Source organism: Aythya marila, assembly GCF_965140915.1.
Source record: "Aythya marila genome assembly, contig: HAP1_HAP1_SCAFFOLD_269, whole genome shotgun sequence".
Classification (NCBI taxonomy): Eukaryota; Metazoa; Chordata; class Aves; order Anseriformes; family Anatidae; genus Aythya; species Aythya marila.
In genome coordinates this window covers 83925-103202 of record NW_028136736.1, presented here as the reverse complement: position 1 = coordinate 103202, position 19278 = coordinate 83925, and the positions used below count along the sequence as shown (strand labels likewise).

General features: G+C 39.3%; 1 pseudogene across 1 annotated transcript; it reads left to right on the top strand.

The window, feature by feature from the left end:
• Positions 1-1451: 1451 nt before the first annotated feature.
• On the top strand, positions 1452-18845 carry LOC309891488 (GTPase-activating Rap/Ran-GAP domain-like protein 3; annotated as a pseudogene). The gene is made up of 12 exons (XR_014319578.1): positions 1452-1493; positions 2596-2670; positions 3673-3785; positions 4496-4594; positions 8910-9026; positions 9732-9904; positions 10202-10360; positions 12318-12384; positions 13994-14101; positions 15206-15324; positions 15749-15881; positions 18386-18845. The product of XR_014319578.1 is annotated as a GTPase-activating Rap/Ran-GAP domain-like protein 3 (transcript).
• The last annotated feature ends 433 nt before the right edge of the window (positions 18846-19278 follow it).

The window sequence follows — 19278 nt, the reverse complement described above, 5'->3', positions numbered from 1 at the left end:
TAGAAAGAAATTTATTGAGTAAGCAACAGCAAGCAAAACAGCGCTGGGCAGCCGGGGAGTCTCGGCTCCGCCAACGGTGCGCACCTCACCCCCGCCAGGGTCCCTTTTTATATCTTGGTAATTCCGGGATTACGCAGCACATCCTGGTATATTCCGTGACTGCGTGCACTGTTGCTAGGGGGTCATCTCTGTCCCTCTGGTGGTCGTGAAGATGAAGGCCGTAGTCTTCCTCGGCGTTGTGGTTCAACTTCTTTTTTTATTTGGTCATGTTGGCCCAGCGTGAGACAGGAAGGCAGGATGTTGATACACTAGTTTAGCAACTTATCAGGAGATGGTTACATGAGCTTTGCAGCAGTGTCTTTGAACAAAAGAGGCAACTGAGATGCAGAAGGAGAGAAGGGGAGGGGGTTCTCTTTTTGTTACATTAAGCAAAAGAATTTTCATAGTGTCTAGCCAAGTATTATACATCTCCTTACTTCAGCAGGGAGCTCTCACAACTCCCGCTCCTCAAACAGAACTCCTTGTTTTTTATAATACAAAAGACAATGAACAAACATTTATTGTGTATTACACTTTCACTTTATTTAAAAAAAAAAAAAAAGAAAAAAAAAAAAAAAAGATTGTTAAAATAATGTTGATTAAGGTGACATTTGGGAGGCAAGGGTAATAGGCATTGGGGAGGCAAGGACAATCGCCAGACAAGGACTGTGTATCTCGAAACAAGACACTGGAACTCATGATAAGGAAGTGGCAGACGGACAGAGGAACAAATGTAAGGACTATAAATCTTGAAACTGGACATTGGAATTCATTATAAAGATACAACAAACGGAAGAATTAGCAACAACCAGCTCTTGCAATTAAGAAACATGCCAATTCAGCAGATTCCTGACCAAAGGTGAAAAGTACACTGTGAGGAAGACTCGGGGTCTTCCTCCCAAAGACCACTGCCCACGTCCCAAAGACCCCTGCCCACAATTCTTGGGAGGCTCTACACAGACGCAAGGTGCCAAAAGGCTAATTAGCATGAGAAGCGAGGGAAGGCGGGGATAGGTAATGCATATGTATAGGTGCTTGTAGAATATTGATAGATTGATTGTATAAATTCAAGACTGCTTTCTGCTTTGGGTATGCACGATAGGTGGAGAGATCCCCCGTGCATCCAGCGCTGCAATAAAGAATATACCACTTCAAGGAATTTTGGCTTCGATCTTTGAATCAATGTGTAGGAGTTCATTTGACTACCTCCTGCACTCCTTTCATCTTTTCCTGAATGAGAGATGACCTCTGAAAAGGAGCATTTCCTTCAGTTTGTTTTGCTTTTATGACAAACCTTTGAACAGTGAGAACCTTGATCATTTCTAGACACGTGTTTCTATAAAAGGTTTTTCCCTGATGGGAAAAGTGACTTCCCAAGAATTACACGCCCCGGCATGCTCTGGGCACCCAAGATGGCGTCCCGGACATGGAATGCCCGAGAACTACATCTCCCGGTATGCTCGGGGCACCCAACATGGCCGCCCGAAAGCCCATGCTGGAGAACTGCATCTCCCGACATGCTCTGGGCACCCAACACTCCATGGTTTGGGGCAATTCTGGACATGAAGACAGACTAGGAGAAGCACTTTTTGAGAGCAGTCCTGCAGAGAAGGGCTTGGGGGTTCTGGTGAATGAAAAGCTTGAAATGAGCCAGGAGTGCATGCTTGCAGGCCAGAATGCCAACTGAATCCTGGGCTGCATCAACAGAGGAATGGCCAGCAGGTTAAGGGAGGGGATTGTCTCCCTCTATTCTGCCCTTCTAAGGCCCCACTTGAAGTCGTGTGTCCAGGTCTGGTCCCCCCAGAACAAGAAGGATGTTTATCTTTTAAGAGCGGGTCCAGAGGGGGGCTACAAAAGTGCTCAAGGGGATGGAACACTTCTCCTATGAAGAAAGGCTAAGAGAGCTGGGGCTTTTCAACCTACAGAAGAGAAGGCTCCGGGGTGACCCCACTGCAACCTTGCAGTACTTAAAGGGGACGTAAAAAAAAAAGATGGGGAACAACTATTCTTAATCAGATAAAGACAGGATAAGGGGGAATGGCTTTAAACTAAAAGAGGTGAGATTTAGATTAGAGGTTAGGAGGAAATACTTCACTTGGAGGGTGGCGAGGCACTGTAACAGGTTGCCCAGAGAAGTTGTGAATGCCTCATCCTTGGTTCAAGACCAGATTGGACAAGGCCCTGAGCAACCTGATCTAGTGAGTGGTGTCCCTGCCTATGGCAGGGTGGTTGGAACTGGATGATCTTTGAGGTCCCTTCCAACCCAAGCCATTCTATGATTTCATTCTGTCGTTCTGTTGATTACTATGTTGGACACTTCATATTTTGAGCTTCCTTTTTTTTTTTTATAAGCTATGTAGGCTTTGGCTGCAGCTCCATAGTGATCACTGCAGTCTTTCTTCAAGGTATATATAATTCCCCTTCTTTCTTAATAACTGTAATAGCAATTCCAAGCTGTAAACTACTTTGTCATCCTAAGTTGTCCTTTCTTCTTAGGCTTTAGGTTATATATTAGTGACAAAAGCTTAATTTAATTAAAATACCTGTTTGTATTAGGCGCTGAAATTGAAAACCACTGTGAAAGGGGATACATCACCTACCCTGGCAACCACCAGCTTCTGTAAAAAGGAGGTGAGTGAACCCATTTGTGTAAGGAGAGTTCAAAAAAAAAAAAAAAAAACACTAAATTCAATTGAGCATGGCACTGTATATCAGTTGTATATATTGTTTATTTACTTCTCTGATTAGATACTATAGCAGCAAAGTTGTAACATATAGTGTGTTAAAGTGATTCTTCAGCCCATAGCAAATGAATAAAGGATGAGCCTGAAGGTAGTAGTACTTCTCATGCTAATGCAAGTCTGGATATTTTTATATCTGAGCATATTTCATGAAAAAAAAAAACAATCAACAACAACAACACCACCACCACCACCACCACCATAATATTTTCCATAACCAATCATCTTTTGATTATTTTAACATCTTTATCAAGTTTAAAGCAAAATTTAGTTGTGTTTTTATTTCCTGTAACTACATTTTTTTTACAAGGCATAGGAGTGAAAAAAGTAAATTACACTTTTCTAGGTGCATCTTATATATAGAAGCTTCAGAAGTGCTTGTAGAATTTCAGACTGCAGCTTAATACTTAATATTAGAGAAGAGAGGGGGGAGGAGACAGAACTTAGGAGGTAAGTACAGAGAACACATGACAAAAGAACAATTTGGGGGAAAGGTAGTTTTAGCGGTACCATGTCTAAATATCACAAATGAACCATGAAATGAAATCAAACTGTATATGCATGGTGGTGCATATATTTTAAGTCTGTATTTTAATTGTTTAATAAGAAATTTCCAGGGTTACACTGAATATCAGCTGCTTGGATTTTAATTCCAGTGTTCCAAGAGTGTATCATACTTATTAGTCTCCAAATCCAATTGGTAGGGAGAGTATTTCTCTGCAAGAAAATTAATTAGATTTTGTTATTTCAAATTCAAAAAATATACTTTTAAGAAATGTACCCTGCCAAAAGTATTTATGTGTTCTTACATGTCACTGTCTTATCTCATTTGTGTCTATATGGTCAGTATTTCTTAGTATAATTAATATGTATCCCTTATGTTACATCATAGCCTTGGGAGTCCCAATCTTTCTGCAGTAATTTTCCTCATGAAGTTGTCTGCGCAGATTCCTGGGGCCAATCCTTGCTGGTTTCTACAGACGCTGGTATCTTGTTAATTGATGGGTAGTAAATGATGCTGTGTTCTTGTGTCAATTATTTATGTATCTGACCATTTTCTTCATAATAAATGTTCATAAGCTCTGTTTAGGTAATTGGTAAGTCCTCACCTGCAAGGAGAGTACCAATCCAAGTGAATCTATAACATTTATGTAATCTAGCTGCAGATTTTTTCTCTGCATCAGAATTCTTATTTGGAGCCATTTTTTGTGCAGATTTCTGAATGTTTTGTTATTTCAGATGCTGTTATCTTGGCCGTCTGAAAAGATTTATGAAGTCAAACCCAAACTCAAAGAGCGTCTGGATTTTTTAGCCCTTGATGATACTAATGAACATGAAGCACAAGGCTTATGTGGTGATGAAAGCCAGTTTCTTCCATAGCAGTGCTTTTACTAGTTTGACCTCTTATCTTCTGTGTGCCATGTAAGGCCATTGGGACTAAGGGAATGAAGTTAGTTATCAGTGAAAATTTTCAGACTTTCAAAAGAAAGGTCCCTTTCAGGCTTCAGTTGCATAATTTCATCCATGGCAATGATAAAACACTCCTATAAGGAAGTACTGGTTATGATGCTGCAGCATACATATGAGCTTTGTGCAGAATGTTTCATTTTCATGAGAAAAAACAAGACTTATTTTATTAGAAAGAAATAGTTCAGAACCATTGACTACCAAATTTTAGCAGAATTTTAAAGAAATACGTGTGTTTTCTTTTTTAGATGGTCAGCCATCAGTTCAAGTATTTGATAAAACTCTCCAAATAAAGCAGATGCATGTGTTGGAAGCTCTGGATCTTTTGATTGCCCGAACAGACAAAGGTAGGAGATGTCCTTGTTATTTGGTTCTTACTTGAATGTCTGTATAACTGTTTATTTGGCAGACATATCAGTAGAAGGGAATGCCCTAGGTGCTTTTCTTTAAGAGTTGTTTTTGTTTTTTAACTTGGAAGCATGCTGTAGAATTTTAATTCCCACAGCACTAGATTTATATAATCACCTTTTGTCACATCACATAACTATTCTTAATTATTGTAATTAGGTTTTTGAGCTCTGAGTTCATTGTTCTCCTTTTCAGATCTTTCCACTACTTTCCCTTTGCTGATTTCCCCTGGGCTGCTTACGTACATGCCCTATGGCTTTAGGGTTTGTAAGTGTCTTGAGGTAATCATGTTTTTATCACTGGCAAGTGCATTAGATGCCTCATTTAGAATAAGGGAGTGCATACAACAAGTACTGTTTGTTGTTTGTTTGCTTGTTTTTCTAAAAGGTGTGGAAAAAAATCTCTAGATGCTCAGAATCATGCTTCAGAGTAAACCTGAAACTGGCCATATTGAATCATCAAATGGTTTGGTTGGAAACAACTTTTCAAGACCTTTTAGTCCGACCTCCCTGCCATGGTCAGGTACATCTTTCAGTAGATGAGGTTGCCCAAAGCCTCATCCAGCCTGACCTTGAACACTTCAGGAGATGGGACATCCACATCTTCTCTGGGCAGCCTGTTCCAGTGCCTCACCGCTCTCATAGATTAGATATAAGGAATAAATTATTCGCTAAATCTACCATCTTTCTGTTTGAAACTATTACGCCTTGTGCTGTCACTACGTGCCATTGTAAAATGTCTCTCTCTCTCTTTCTTATAAGCCTCCTTTAAGTATTGAAAGGCCACAATAACATCTCCTCAGAGCCTTCTTTTATCCAGGTTAAAAGAACACAGCTTTCTCAGCCTTTCTTGTAGGTGTTCCAGCTCTCTTATAATTTTTGTGACCCTTCTCTGGATCAACTTTAACAGGTCCATGTCCTTCTTGTGCTGGGGGCACCTGAGCTGAACACAGTACTCCAGGTTGTATCTTACAGGGGCAGTGTGGAGTGGGGGAGTATCACTTCCCTCGACCTTCTAGGCCACACTTCTTTTTGTGCAGCACAGGATATGATTAACTTTCTGGGCTGAAGGTAGACATTACTGGCTCATGTCAGATTTGTCATCCACCAGTATATAGTTGGTCTCCAGCTACTCTTAGAACTCAACACTCTGGAAATCTCCCTAGCTGAATAATGTATTTGTTCAGTTGTACAAAAACGTGGAGGAAATTACTTATGCTGTCACTGTTCTACCAAATGTGTTACTGGTTTTTGTTCTGTGATGTGTAACCACATTCTAGTTCTATAGATTATATTCTCCTGAATATTCTGGTATAAAAAAAATAAAAAATAAAAAAATAAAACTTAAAACCCGTCTGTCCAAACAACTTTTTTTTTTTTTTTTTTTTTTTTAACCCTCATTTCAAAAGGATTAAATGTCCCTAAAATATGCACTTTTTCAGTTAGGTACTTTTTACCCAAAAGTCTGTGAAGTGAATACGCACAGTGCAAGAACAGGATCTGTATGTGTAACACAGATAAAATAATTAGAAATCTGGTTGTTGTATCGTTTTTTACCACATTATGTCTGTTTGCTCAATATTAGCTGAAGTGACATTTACCCAAGCTAAGGGTAAAATGTGGTTCCTTTCATATCATTGGGAGTTGCCCATTTTGGCTGGACCTGATGAAATTCATCCTGGAACCCTTGCAGAACCAGCTGAGATTACCTGAGAGGCATTTGCAGTCATCTCTGAAGACACCTGGTGGGTGGGTAACATTTTTGAAGATCTGAAAAGGGTAGGTGTATCTGAAGCTTAGTTTATGAAACTTCTAGAATAGATAATTGCATTTAATAGTCAAAACGCTGTGATGATTGGTTAAACCTGAAGAGAGAGATGTTACAAGCCATTTTGAGGTAGCAGGATTAGGCATTACTGGCATCAATTCATGATGCTTCAAGCATATTTTGATAAAGAGTTTTTGTGTAAAAAGTTGAAGAGATTTTTGAATGCTGTTATGGGTGCTTTCTGAATCATTTAGAGGAGAGAAAGGTCTTCTGTTCTTGCTAGTATCCTTGCCTCTTGTTTTGTATTTGTATACCATAGTGAAACTGAGATCTGGAGCGGAAGTTATCATTGCCCTTTATTTTCAGACTATGCCTTAGTCTAGTTTTCCATATGGTCTTCTGGAGACCCTCTTCCTATCCCCATGGTGACTGATATTGTCTGATAAAGGAAAATGAGAAAAATAATGAGTTAGATGGGTAAAAGCAATCTTATATTGGGTGTACAAATTGGTATTAAAGACTATATGGGTTTTTAGGATACAATAATATGTTACAAGGTTTGTATGTACTTTAAATGCGTCCTTCTCATGTACTTCAAGTGCATCGATGTAGAACTGGTATTTTAAGACTCAAGCAGAAAGACTGATGTTTGTGTTACGAAAATGTTCCTATAGAATGTGGTATTATCCAGCACTCAGTTCTAACAACCAGGTTTGAGATCACTTTAAGGTAGCTCATTTCAGAAGAAAATCCTGTTTCTACTGCTTTCTAGTACCCTCTGCATTTCTGGGAGAGAGGAAATGTTAACAGTGAAACTAGAACTGAAGATAATGCTATCACGGAGATTTTTCAGGTCAGCATACCAACAGAAGGGGGTATTTCAGGAACCAACAATACATCTGGTATTAATGACAGATGCAGAAATTGCTTTGGTAGCAGTGCTCTCTTTTCTAATGTTGATTAAATTTGACTTAGTAATGACAGATGAGTTATAGAACTGGATCCACTTTGTCCTCCAAATGTGTTTGTTTATTTTTTTGCTAAAACTTATTTTGTGAAACACCTAGACATGGCGAGGGGGAAGGAGGAAGAGCTCCTTCACTTGGAATAATCAAGTCTGTAGGAGGTGAAGAAAAACTCTCTTAAAAAAAATGACACCAAAGAAAAGCTTGGATGATAGTTTCATGAGCAGCCACAGATGTAACACCACAGTGGGGTTATTTGGGACATTTGCAAAACAACTAGTATCCTGAAAGAGGAACGCATTGAGGAATGCAATCTCTAGGATGCATCCTATAGGACACACCTGACAAAGAGACAGAGCTGAATTAATGAGTAGTAATGCTGTTCTTGAACATTTGATTTAGATTATGTTTTCTAGCCTTCCTTTCAAAAGGGTGAATTTTGCTTGCCATTCTTCCTCCATGAACTCATTCATGGAAGCACGCGTTCTTGTATGTACGTTCTTGAAAAGAGAGAGATTGCATATATTTCATTTTCCTTTAATCGGTGTTGACAGTAAGAATTTGCTGGTTGATCAGTGTTTCAAGTTGTGGTGGACTGAAGGAAACATTGCATCTTCTTTTCTCTTACACTTTCTATGGGAAAAGAAGGTCATAAAGGTTCCAGAAGCTGCCCTGATTCATGTTTATCTATTATCAGAATTGAAGGCAGCACATGTGATCTTGCTTTTGTATTTACTGTTGGATCCACACTGACTATACATGTATATTAAGAAAGCGTGCTTATGTTTCCAGCTATACCAGCTAGACTAGTAAGAGAGTATACTTTTGTCAGAAAATCTTGTTTTACTTGCATTTTAAGAAACTTGGCTTTTAGTTAAGAAACTACTCTTAACAATAGCTTATTTCCAACTGCAAATAGTAGTGTATCATTTATTTATTTATTTATTTTAAATTTCGGTGTTGTGTATTCCACTCATGTCTATCTTTGTGGAAAAAAAACATTTAGCCGTGGTGGTGGATGCTGTGCTATTTTTGCAGTTGGAATATGCCTTGAACCTAACTTGCCTAACTTTGAAGAACTGATAAGCAAAACCAGTCCACATCCAAAAGGTTTTCAGACTCTGTTAAGGATCCAGGTATCAGCTGCTAGGCTGGATGGTTCCAGAATTTAAAGTTAACCCTTCTTCTCTTGCCTTTAGTTTGTATCTGTCTTATTTTCACCGTCTTCTAGCAGTGTAGGTTTCACTGATTTGAGGCTCCTATTATTTATTGCCGCAGCACCATCTGATGGGAAACTCTGCTAGTGAACTGAAAGGGTTGCTTACTGGAACTGTAGAGTCTAGATAGAGTTCACAAGCAGTCTTCCTGTCACATTGCTGCTTACACTCAGAGAAGCAAAATTGTTTAACTTTGCTTTTATGGCAATGCTGTCTGTTAGGTGATTCATCTCTTTGGAAGTATTAATTTCAAACCACCACTGTCTTTTTCTAATTTGCTGTTCCCTGACTTTCTCCATCTTCAGGAAAAGATTCTCGTCTCCTTGTCTTCAGATTGAGTGCTGTCCAAAAAGATATAGAAACAAAGCAGATGATAAGAAGCAAATATGACTGCAGAGAAAATAAATTGGAGAGAACAAAAGGTAGCTTTATTATCTTGTATTAAAAGTGTACACTGTGGTATTGTGCCAGTAGTTGCCAGGGTTTATTAGCTCCCTTGAGGCTTCACCTTTAGTTTTATCTCTGGACAGTTAATTCAAACTTTAAGCTTATGTGTGAAAATAACATAGGGTACAGTCCAGCCTATCATTTGAGAACTTGGTAAAAACATACCATGTTACTTGGCAATCACTGCTGATGAAAAGCTCTGGTGAAAAACAGATATGTTGCTTTCAGGATTGAGGGGTATAAGAAAAATTATGCATGGATGTAAGACTGAAATAAAGGTCACTGTGAGGTAGAAGAACAATGGCAAATCTTTTTTAATTAGTAATGCTTAGAATAGTTTGGGTATTGCAGATTATTTTAGTAGATGTAAACATTTTCCGATATTCAGCATCAAGCTTCCTTGGAAAGCTGGAAACTGCAGAATAGTAAAGAAAAAAACATATATTTACTCTTTTACTTGCAAAAGGAGTAAGGGGGAAAATAGTTTTCAAAAGACTTACTGCCTTTTGTCTTTTTCTAGAATTTACTATTATCCTGTTGGGATGTTTGTAATTGTGTGGTGCTCAGGTATCAGATACCCATTGTACTAACTATCATACAATTACAGAGCAAAAATAAAAAAATTAAAAATAACAGTCCTTACCCCAAATATTTACAACCTAAATTTTTTTTTTTCTTAGGCTGCCATTTGTATGCCATTAATACTCACCATGGCAGTGAACTGAGGATTGTTGTGGGTATTCAGAACAAACTACTTCTCATCACAAAGAAATACAATCCATGCAACAGTTTAACCAGCAGCTCTTTGCTGTCATTACCTGAATGTCCAGTAGACGAGTTCCAGTACATCTGGGTATGTGTAATCTAATCACTAATCACTTTTACAGACTGGGCAGCACTCAGCTAGTGGACGAAAAAAGCAAAGAGCATGCATTTTATCGTCTGGAACCTCCAGACAGATGTAAGTGAGAAGCAATACGATGGAGATCCATCATTGATATGCCAAATAAATATTTCAGACTTCTTAAATTGTCATCTTGTTCTGTATCATGCTTCTCTGCTTAGATTACATCCTTGTAAATTCATGGAGCAATGCAATATTCACACTAAGAGCCTGAAAAAGAGAATAATACTATTATTTATCTCGTAGGAAATATGCCTTTCTGACCCTCCAGTGGTTATGACACTGGTGGATGGACCTACTGGAGACAGTGACGTTATGATCTGTGTGGCGTATCAGCATCAGTTTGATTTAGTTAATGAAAGTATTGGGGAGTCCTATAGACTGCATCATGTTGAAGCAAACAAAGTAAATTTCTAGCATTTAAACTATTTTCTTGCAGAATTGGTCCATGCTGTGCTGACCTCCTGGGAGCAGCATTTAAGGAGATCCTCTTGTCTCCTTTACTTTTCACTTTTTTAACTTCTACTTTAGAGTACTCTGAGGCATTTTTTCCTTTTGGAATGTGTGATAATAATCACTCCTAAGAGAGGTAGTTATAAGGTATGACATATTAGGAAAGAGCCTGTGTTTCAAGCTCTGGAATATTGCTGTCAGTATAAATGCAAAGCCATTTTTTCTCCTTTCTTAGTCAATATTTTGATTTTTGTCTTTTCTTCATGGTCTCTGTGTTTTATTCTTTAGGAGGTTGCAGCAAAATAATTTCAGGTTTTGGCCACCATTATCTCATTCAGATTTGCCTATTTGCATGTACTAAAACTGAAATATTTGTGTATATCTTTTAGTTCTAAACTGCTGCCCAGCCAAGTAATACATTAACTGTATCTTACTAACTGGGACATAGGGTTGGGATTTAAGTAAACATCCTGATTTTTGGAAAAGGGTTCAAATGTTTCCTGTTGCTGGGATGATAATGATCTTCAGCATTTTGAAAATCAAATAATTTCAATAATTTCTTAATATGGATGTGAATGTATAGCTTTAAGCATAATTTAAAAAAAAAAAAAGAAGAACCTTTTACAGGGTTACTCTTGTGTTCTGTTGACTTCTCTGCTCATAATGGTATAAGGGACGTCTCTTTTGATTTGATGCTTCTTGTTGATTATTTTTAAATCATCTGTGTTTTTATTCAGATTTGATGATGAAGAGGGTTGGTACTCCTAGCATTGGCAATACAGTGTTAAGATTCTCCACAGCAATGGGAATCTATTTTAATCTGGATTAAGAAGGAAATACAATTAAAGAATGTGGACAGTCAAGAATCGCCCCCCTCTGTTCTCTTCCCCAGTAACCCTTATTTCCTTTGAGAACACAGACAAAGCAGGAATTTAATTAGATCTGTGCCAGTGATTTTTGTGTTGTTGAAATTGGTTACCAAATTATTTCCACAGGTCACAAAGCAGAAATGTCTTTCAGTTGCTACAAAGGATGGGTCAAAATGTGTTTTGTATAGATATATATAAGTCTCCAGATCTGTTTAACGGTTCTTGCCTTATATTTGTCTTAAATCAAGAGAACACCTACTTTATTGCACAAAGGAAAGCCATGAAGTTCATGAAGTCAATCTCCAGCCCTGCCCAAGTAGCAAATAGTGTGGTCTAGGAGACATTTGTCTAATCCAGTCTTAAGTATTTCATCAGGGAGGTCTCCTTTTCTGAATGTACATACTACTACTTATGGGTGTCTTGTTTTTCTTTTAATTTAACTGTAAAAGACAAATACAGGATTAAAGTATGAGAATATAAGTAGCCTATGCTATGCAAAAACCATTTTAGTTTATCCAGCAGTGGTTCTCAGTTTCTAAATTCAGCTTATTCAGTAATTCTTGAAGTACATCCACATCAATCAATGTACCTGTTAGTGGTTTTGATCCAGTAATTGGCACTTTTGATCTTTCTGCTAGTCATGATTTTCAGTCGAGCTTTTTAGATTTCACTTTTTGGAAAGAATTGCTATTTTTAGCATAGCATGTTAATTCAAAGCTACCCTGAAATAACTCAGTTTCCCAAAATTTATATTGTCAAGTAAGTTAGGTATGTTTGTATCATTTTATACTGTAGGTATGTATTTATACTGAAGGTACAAAATTGAATATGCATTACTGAAATACAGCATTGAATACAAAAGAAATTGATTTCCATCCTATCGGCATCCTGAAAATGAATCACAAAAAAGAAATATATTTTTTTTTCTTTTATCTGTAATTGTGCACCAACTGATTTGATTGCTTCTTAGTCAAAACCTGGTCATAGTAACATCAGTATCCTATCTGCCTGATCATTACCCTTTCCTATTATCATTGCAGGTAAATTTTGTTGCAGCTATTGATGTATATGAAGATGGTGAAGCTGGCCTACTGTTATGTTATAACTGTAAGTAGTTAGGGAAGACTGGAAATGATAATATCTCAACATGTAATTCTTTCTTCATTGGAGTTTAGGTCTGTATTTTAAAGTTTCAGTGTTTCATGGAAAGTATTTCAAAATACTTTTTTTTTTTCAATTTAAGTGCATATTAGAAGGACTAGAAATGGAAGTACTGTTTTATTGTGGTGTGTGTAATTGGACAGACATTACCATCTTACTCACAAAAGTCCTATTTCTTCAGATCTATCGTATTCTTTGCCTAGTCTCACACTGGGTATTTCTAGGACATGTACAAATTAGTATTCCACCCCTTTTCTTCTTTGTGCTTTCCCATTCTGTCATTGTGCTTTCTTTCCTTCTGCACACTTCTTTGTGCTGGCACATTTTAAAATTGTAATTCTCTTAATCTCTTTTTATAAAACGGCCTTGGATTTAATATGCATATGCTCTTCTGTGCTGTACACATGTAGTTTTGCTTTCAGTCCTCAGGAAAAAGAAAGTTATGAGTATGAAACGTCCTTTATGAGGTGATGCTGAAGGACAAAGCACAACTTTCTGTTTCAGATGGCATGTCCTATTTGCCTTTCCAAAGAGAGCATTGATGGAAACAGGATAAATACATCTACGTATTCTAGCATTGGCCGTTAGATTGGTACCACAGGGAAAAAGTCTCTAAAGTGTATCTTTGTATGCTCTGTGAGGCCTCATTGGTTTCGGTAGTTTAACAAATCCTACCTAGTTCTGGTTCACTCAGTACTGCTTCAGAACTAAAAGGTCTGAGTAGTGTGAATTCCCAAACCTGTACTTCTGTGCAGAATCAGTCCTACTCTAGTAGGCTTGTCACAGAGCCAAAGTTAACAAACTTGGTTGATCCTAAGGTCCTAAAGCCTGTTGCACAGGGTTGCAGCAACTTGAATCCCTATTTGTAGGGCCCTGTCACAGGGAAACCTCTTTTGGTCTTGTGACAGTTTTACAATTATGAAAGTATCATCATGGAACAAGTATGAAAACACATGATTTGACAGTGTTCTAAGTCTGGATTTCAAACAAGACCTTTTTTTTACACTTGTGGATATAAAGTTAGTTTAAGTTTAAGGACACCAATTACAGAAAAAAAAAAAAGGATTTTACCTAAAAATAGAGAAGTAGTAGATTCAAAAGTTATATGATTAATGAAATCTTGGTATCTGTAGTATCCCATGTGTATTACAATCCTCAAAGAACACAAACTGTGCTAGTATGTGGCTGCTTGAAGGGTAGTTTTTATAGTCAGAGAGGTACAGCTCTGCTTACATCACTTTCAGAAATGTTCTTAACTATTCCTCTATCCATAGACAAAGTAAGGAGCTGATGATTGCTGAAACAGAACAATACTTACTTTGTGAAATCTGACAAGTTATTAAAATGTAGCTCTACTATTTGTGTCTTGTAAATGTATTCACAAAGGAAGCACATTTCCCTTATGGTCTGTTTAGATATAGAGGGACTTCTACATAAGTGTTTGATATTTATCTGTGTATTATCCTCACTTCTGTAAAATCTACCTATAACGTTGGTGTTTGTCATTTGTGCTGTAAGATATTGGAGGTTTCTTTTTTTCCTTTTTTTGTTACAGATGTTTGCCAATATAGAAAGGTGTATCCTTTTAATGGAGGTTCTCCACTCGTCCAGTCATCGTCTTATGACTTTCACTTTAGCTGGAATCAAGTTCCTTATGATGTTGGTAAGAACATACCTCTTTTACCCTTTTTTCATTACTATTTAGGCTTGCACTTGGCTGTTGGTGGAATTGGAGCATGTGTGCTAGGAATATAAATATAAAATAAATATAAAAATAAAAATAATTTAACATATATAAATCTATTTTTAATATAATAAAATTTAATAAATATGGGTTAATAAATTCCTGTAAATAAGAATTTCTTCATGGAGAGGGTGGTTAACCATTAGAATGGACTGCCCAGGGAAGTGGTGGAATCCCTATCCCTGGAGAGGTGTTGACATAACACCAAGATGTTGAAGGATTTTTTGAAACGGCAAAAATCCCATGGCTTGCTGCAGCTGAGCAAACCAAGCTACCAGGGCAACTATGAGAAGTTCCCATGACAGTGTTCCCACATCGCCCAATTGAGGAATTTAGAAAAATATTGTTACCAGCCTCTGGCTTCAAGGACAAGGTCTATATGACTGCTAATCACAAGAGGGGTTGTTTTCTTGCAGGTGGGGTTGTGTTCTTGTAGTTGTTTGTCTGAGTGCTTTTGACCACTAATTTTGTGTGAAACACTATCCACCCCTGTTAAGTTCACTATAAAAGTTAGGCTATTCGGGCAATAAAATGGAGCATGATCTGACTCTACTGGTGTCTGTCGTGCTTTCAGCCGTGCTTCCTGCAACACCAAGGGACATAATGATGGAACTTGGTAGGTCAGGTTGATTGTTGGACTTGAAGGTTTTTTCCAACCTAGATGATTCTGTGATTCTCTAAGCATGTTGCATTCATGATGCCACTTCAGCTAAGATTCTGCATATGGTATCTTTAATAAGTGGAGCCGTGGGGCCAAGTTTTTCCTCTGATAAACTTTTTTTTTTTCCTTTCTCTCTTTTCTGTTTTTTTTTTTTTCCATTCAGTTTATTTTCTGCCAGGCATGGAGAGTGAAGTTTTCTTCAGGCTTGTATCTGAACGTCCATCAGTACAGTAGACAAATCTTGTCATAGGAAAGGGAGATACCAGAGTAGGTCAGATACTCAAGAATTGTTTTCAGGGAGCATCTGAGAAACATTTACTTTAATCATTCTTCCTTGCAAAATAATTTTTGTTTCATTGCAGTCTGTGCTTTCCCTTCTATCCTTGCCTTCACTACTGATTCCATTGAGATCTGATTAGTGGTGAGTGGAAACTTAGTCCACACAGCAGTTGTGCCTGAGCTTCAGCTTGTAGCATCAAGGGTAAGACATGAGAAAAGCATGTTTGACTATTTGTGAAGTGTTGGGACCTAATTCACATAAAGAGTTGCTGAAGCCCAAACCAAACCAAAACTGACACATTTTCTGATTTGCATTAACTGTTAATTTGTGTGCTCTTAGCTTGTAGTGAGTACAGTGAGAATCAGAATTGATCTAACTGTCCTTTGTTGCTTGCAGTAATGCAGAGCTGAAGTATTTGATTATTTATAGGGCAGATGCTCTTCTGAACATCACAGAAGTTCTCCCCATTTACAGTGAGATAGCCTTTCTGTGGCCAGCTGTAGTTAACTTAGCAGCAATACAGCAACAGTGGCAATAGAACATAGTGGACAAACATTTAAGCTCTTCTTCAGCAAGTGTTTGAGAAAGTTTTGCTGTACTAATGATGAGTTCTTTGTGATTTCAGTCAGATATTTATTTTAAAGCTACTGCTGCAGTAAGGGGATCATCTCATAGCAGTTCTAAGGAAATGAGTTCAAGTTCTCCTCAAGCACCGACGGCTTATGAAATACCAGAATGTCCTCTTTCTTCTTCAGAAGGTAACGTGGTTTCCAGGCTACTTGAAGCTTTGATTATTATCTTTAGTAAAATGAAATCAATCCGTTAAAAGATTTTGTTTTCATGGCTGAGAGTCTGGAAGATGGAAACCTTATCCAGAGATCTGAAACACCTGGCTGAGCTTCTGCCCCATAGTATCTCTTCTGAATGCACAGCAGCACTGTTTTGAAGAAATCATGTCTGTAGGAGGGGAAGAATTAAGCTTCACTACCTTAATGAGTCTTTGGCAATATGGCCAAGACTATAAAGCAAAAAGAGGTATAAAATTGGGGGAAAACTTTCAGACTTCACATATGCCATTCCTTTCATTCATGAACAGCTAAACTATCGATAGCTAATTAAACTAATGAAAACTAAAGGCAAGAAGTATTTCTAGTCTCAAAAGAGTTAATAAATTTAAAGTTAATAAATGCACAGTAAATTTGGTGTAACATGATCTGTGAACAATCGATCTAGAGGGATAAATAATAGAGAAACAAAGGAACACCAACTAGATAATGCAAGATGTATGTAGATCTTGTTCATTTAGATGTATTTAAATCTGCTGCTGCACTGTTGACAGAAGAGGAAAAGAGAAAGGAATCATATAATCATAGAATCATAGAATATCCTGAGTTGGAAGGGACCCTTAAGGATCATCAAGTCCAACTCTTGACACCGCACAGGTCTACCCAAAAGTTCAGACCATGTGACTAAGTGCACAGTCCAATGTCTTCTTAAATTCAGACAGGCTCGGTGCAGTGACCACTTCCCTGGGGAGCCTGTTCCAGTGTGCAACCACCCTCTCTGTGAAGAACCCCCTCCTGATGTCAAGCCTAAATTTCCCCTGCCTCAGCTTAACCCTGTTCCCGCAGGTCCTGTCACTGGTGTTAATGGAGAAAAGGTCTCCTGCCTCTCGACACCCCCTTACGAGGAAGTTGTAGACTGTGATGAGGTCTCCCCTCAGCCTCCTCTTCTCCAGGCTGAACAGGCCCAGTGACCTCAGCCGTTCTTCGTACGTCTTCCCCTCCAGGCCTTTCACCATCTTCGTAGCCCTCCTCTGGACACTCTCCAACAGTTTCATGTCCTTTTTATACTGTGGTGCCCAGAACTGCACACAGTACTCGAGGTGAGGCCGCACCAGCGCAGAGTAGAGCGGGACAATCGCCTCCCTTGACCTACTAGCGATGCCGTGCTTGATGCACCCCAGGACACGGTTGGCCCTCCTGGCTGCCAGGGCACACTGCTGGCTCATATTCAACTTGCTGTCTACCACGACCCCCAGATCCCTCTCTTCTAGGCTGCTCTCCAGCGTCTCATCGCCCAGTCTGTACGTGCAGCCAGGGTTTCCCCGTCCCAGGTGCAGGACCCGGCACTTGCTCTTATTGAACCTCATGTGGTTGGTGATCGCCCAGCTCTCCAACCTATCCAGATCCCTCTGCAAGGCCTTTCCACCCTCATTGGAGTCCACAACTCCTCCAAGTTTGGTGTCATCAGCAAACTTGCTCAAAATACCTTCTATTCCTACATCCAGATCGTTTATAAAAATATTGAAAAGTACTGGCCCTAAAATGGAGCCTTGAGGGACCCCACTGGTGACCGCCCGCCAGCCTGACGCAGCCCCATTTACCATAACCCTTTGGGCCCTGCCCGTTAGCCAATTGCTCACCCATCGTATGATGTTTTTATTTAGCTGTATGGTGGACATTTTGTCCAGTAGGATCCTATGGGAAACCGTGTCAAAAGCCTTGCTGAAGTCCAAAAAAATCACATCAGCTGGTTTCCCTTGGTCCACCATACGGGTGATCTTATCATAAAAGGAAATCAGGTTAGTTAGGCAGGACCTACCCTTCACAAACCCATGCTGGCTGGGACCAATGACTGCTTTGTCCCCCAGGCGAGCCTCAATAAGTTCGAGAACCATCTTCTCCATGATTTTACCAGGCACTGACATGAGACTGACAGGCCTGTAATTGCTAGGGTCTTCATTCTGACCCTTCTTGAAAATCGGCACAACATTTGCCAGCTTCCAGTCTACCGGGACCTCTCTAAATTCCCAGGATCGTTGAAAAATAATTGAGAGAGGTTCCACGATGATGTCCGCCAGCTCTTTCAGCACCCGGGGATGAATCCCATCCGGACCCATGGACTTGTAGGGATCCAGGTGGAGTAGCAAATCCCGCACACGTTCAGGGTCGGTTGGGAGTTTGTCATCCCCACCGTCCCGGTGGAATCTGAATTTCAGGAATCTGAATTTCTGTTTTTAAGACAGGCAATATGCTTTTTCTCAGTAAGCCAAGTTGTCAGTCTGCAAAATGTGGACGTATTTCTTCCTCCTCCTGGCCTATTTATAGTGAAAGATACAGTACAAGGAAGATCTTTGTTACTTGGGTTAAAAAGCACCCCACATAAAGTTTATAACTTTTCTGTATAACTTTTCATTTGAAGTATTTAGAACTGATACTGGTATGAAAGTGTAACGTTCTTTTTTCCTTCTGCATTTCAGGTGAAGTTCCAGGCTGGAGAAGTCTGCCCACGTGAACCTAATGAGGTTCAACAAGTCCAAGTGCAAGGTGCTGCACCTGGGTCAGGGAAATCCCAGACATGAGGACAGACTAGGAGAAGCACTCATTGAGAGCAGACCTGCAGAGAAGGACTTGGGAGTTCTGGTGGACAAAAGGCTCGGCATGTACCAGCAGTGTGCACTTGCAGGCCAACAGGCCAACTGCATCCTGGGCTGCATCAACAGAGGAGTGGCCAGCCGGTTAAGGGAGGGGATTGTCCCCCCTCTACTCTGCCCTTCTGAGGCCTCACTTGGAGTACTGCATCCAGGTCTGGACCCCCAGCACAAGAAAGATTTGGACCTGTTAGTGCGAGTACAGAGGAGGGGCTACAAAGATGATCAGAGGACTGGAGCACCTCTCCTATGAAGAAAGGCTGAGAGAACTGCGGCTGTTCAGCCTGGAGGAGAGAAGGTTACAGGGAGGACCTCACCGTGACCTTTCAATAATTAAAGGAGTCTTGTAAAAAAAAAATGGAGAAGGACTCTTTACTCAGGTAGATAATGATAGGATGTGGGAAGTGGTTATAAACTAAAAGAAGATAGGTTTAGACTAGACTAGGAAGAAATGCTTCACTGTAAGGGTAGTGAGGCACTGGAACATGTTGCCAAGAGAAGTCGATGCCCCATATCTGGAGGTGTTCAAGGCAAGGCTGGATGGGGCTTTGGCCAACCTGATCTAGTGGGTGGCATCCCTATCTATGGCAGGGGGGTTGGAGTTAGATGATCTTTAAGATCCCTTCTAACACAAGCCATTCTATGATGATTCTATTATAAGGTAACCATATTCTAAGCCAGCTAGGAACTTTTTAGTTAGTAATGAAAACCATCAAGAGAGA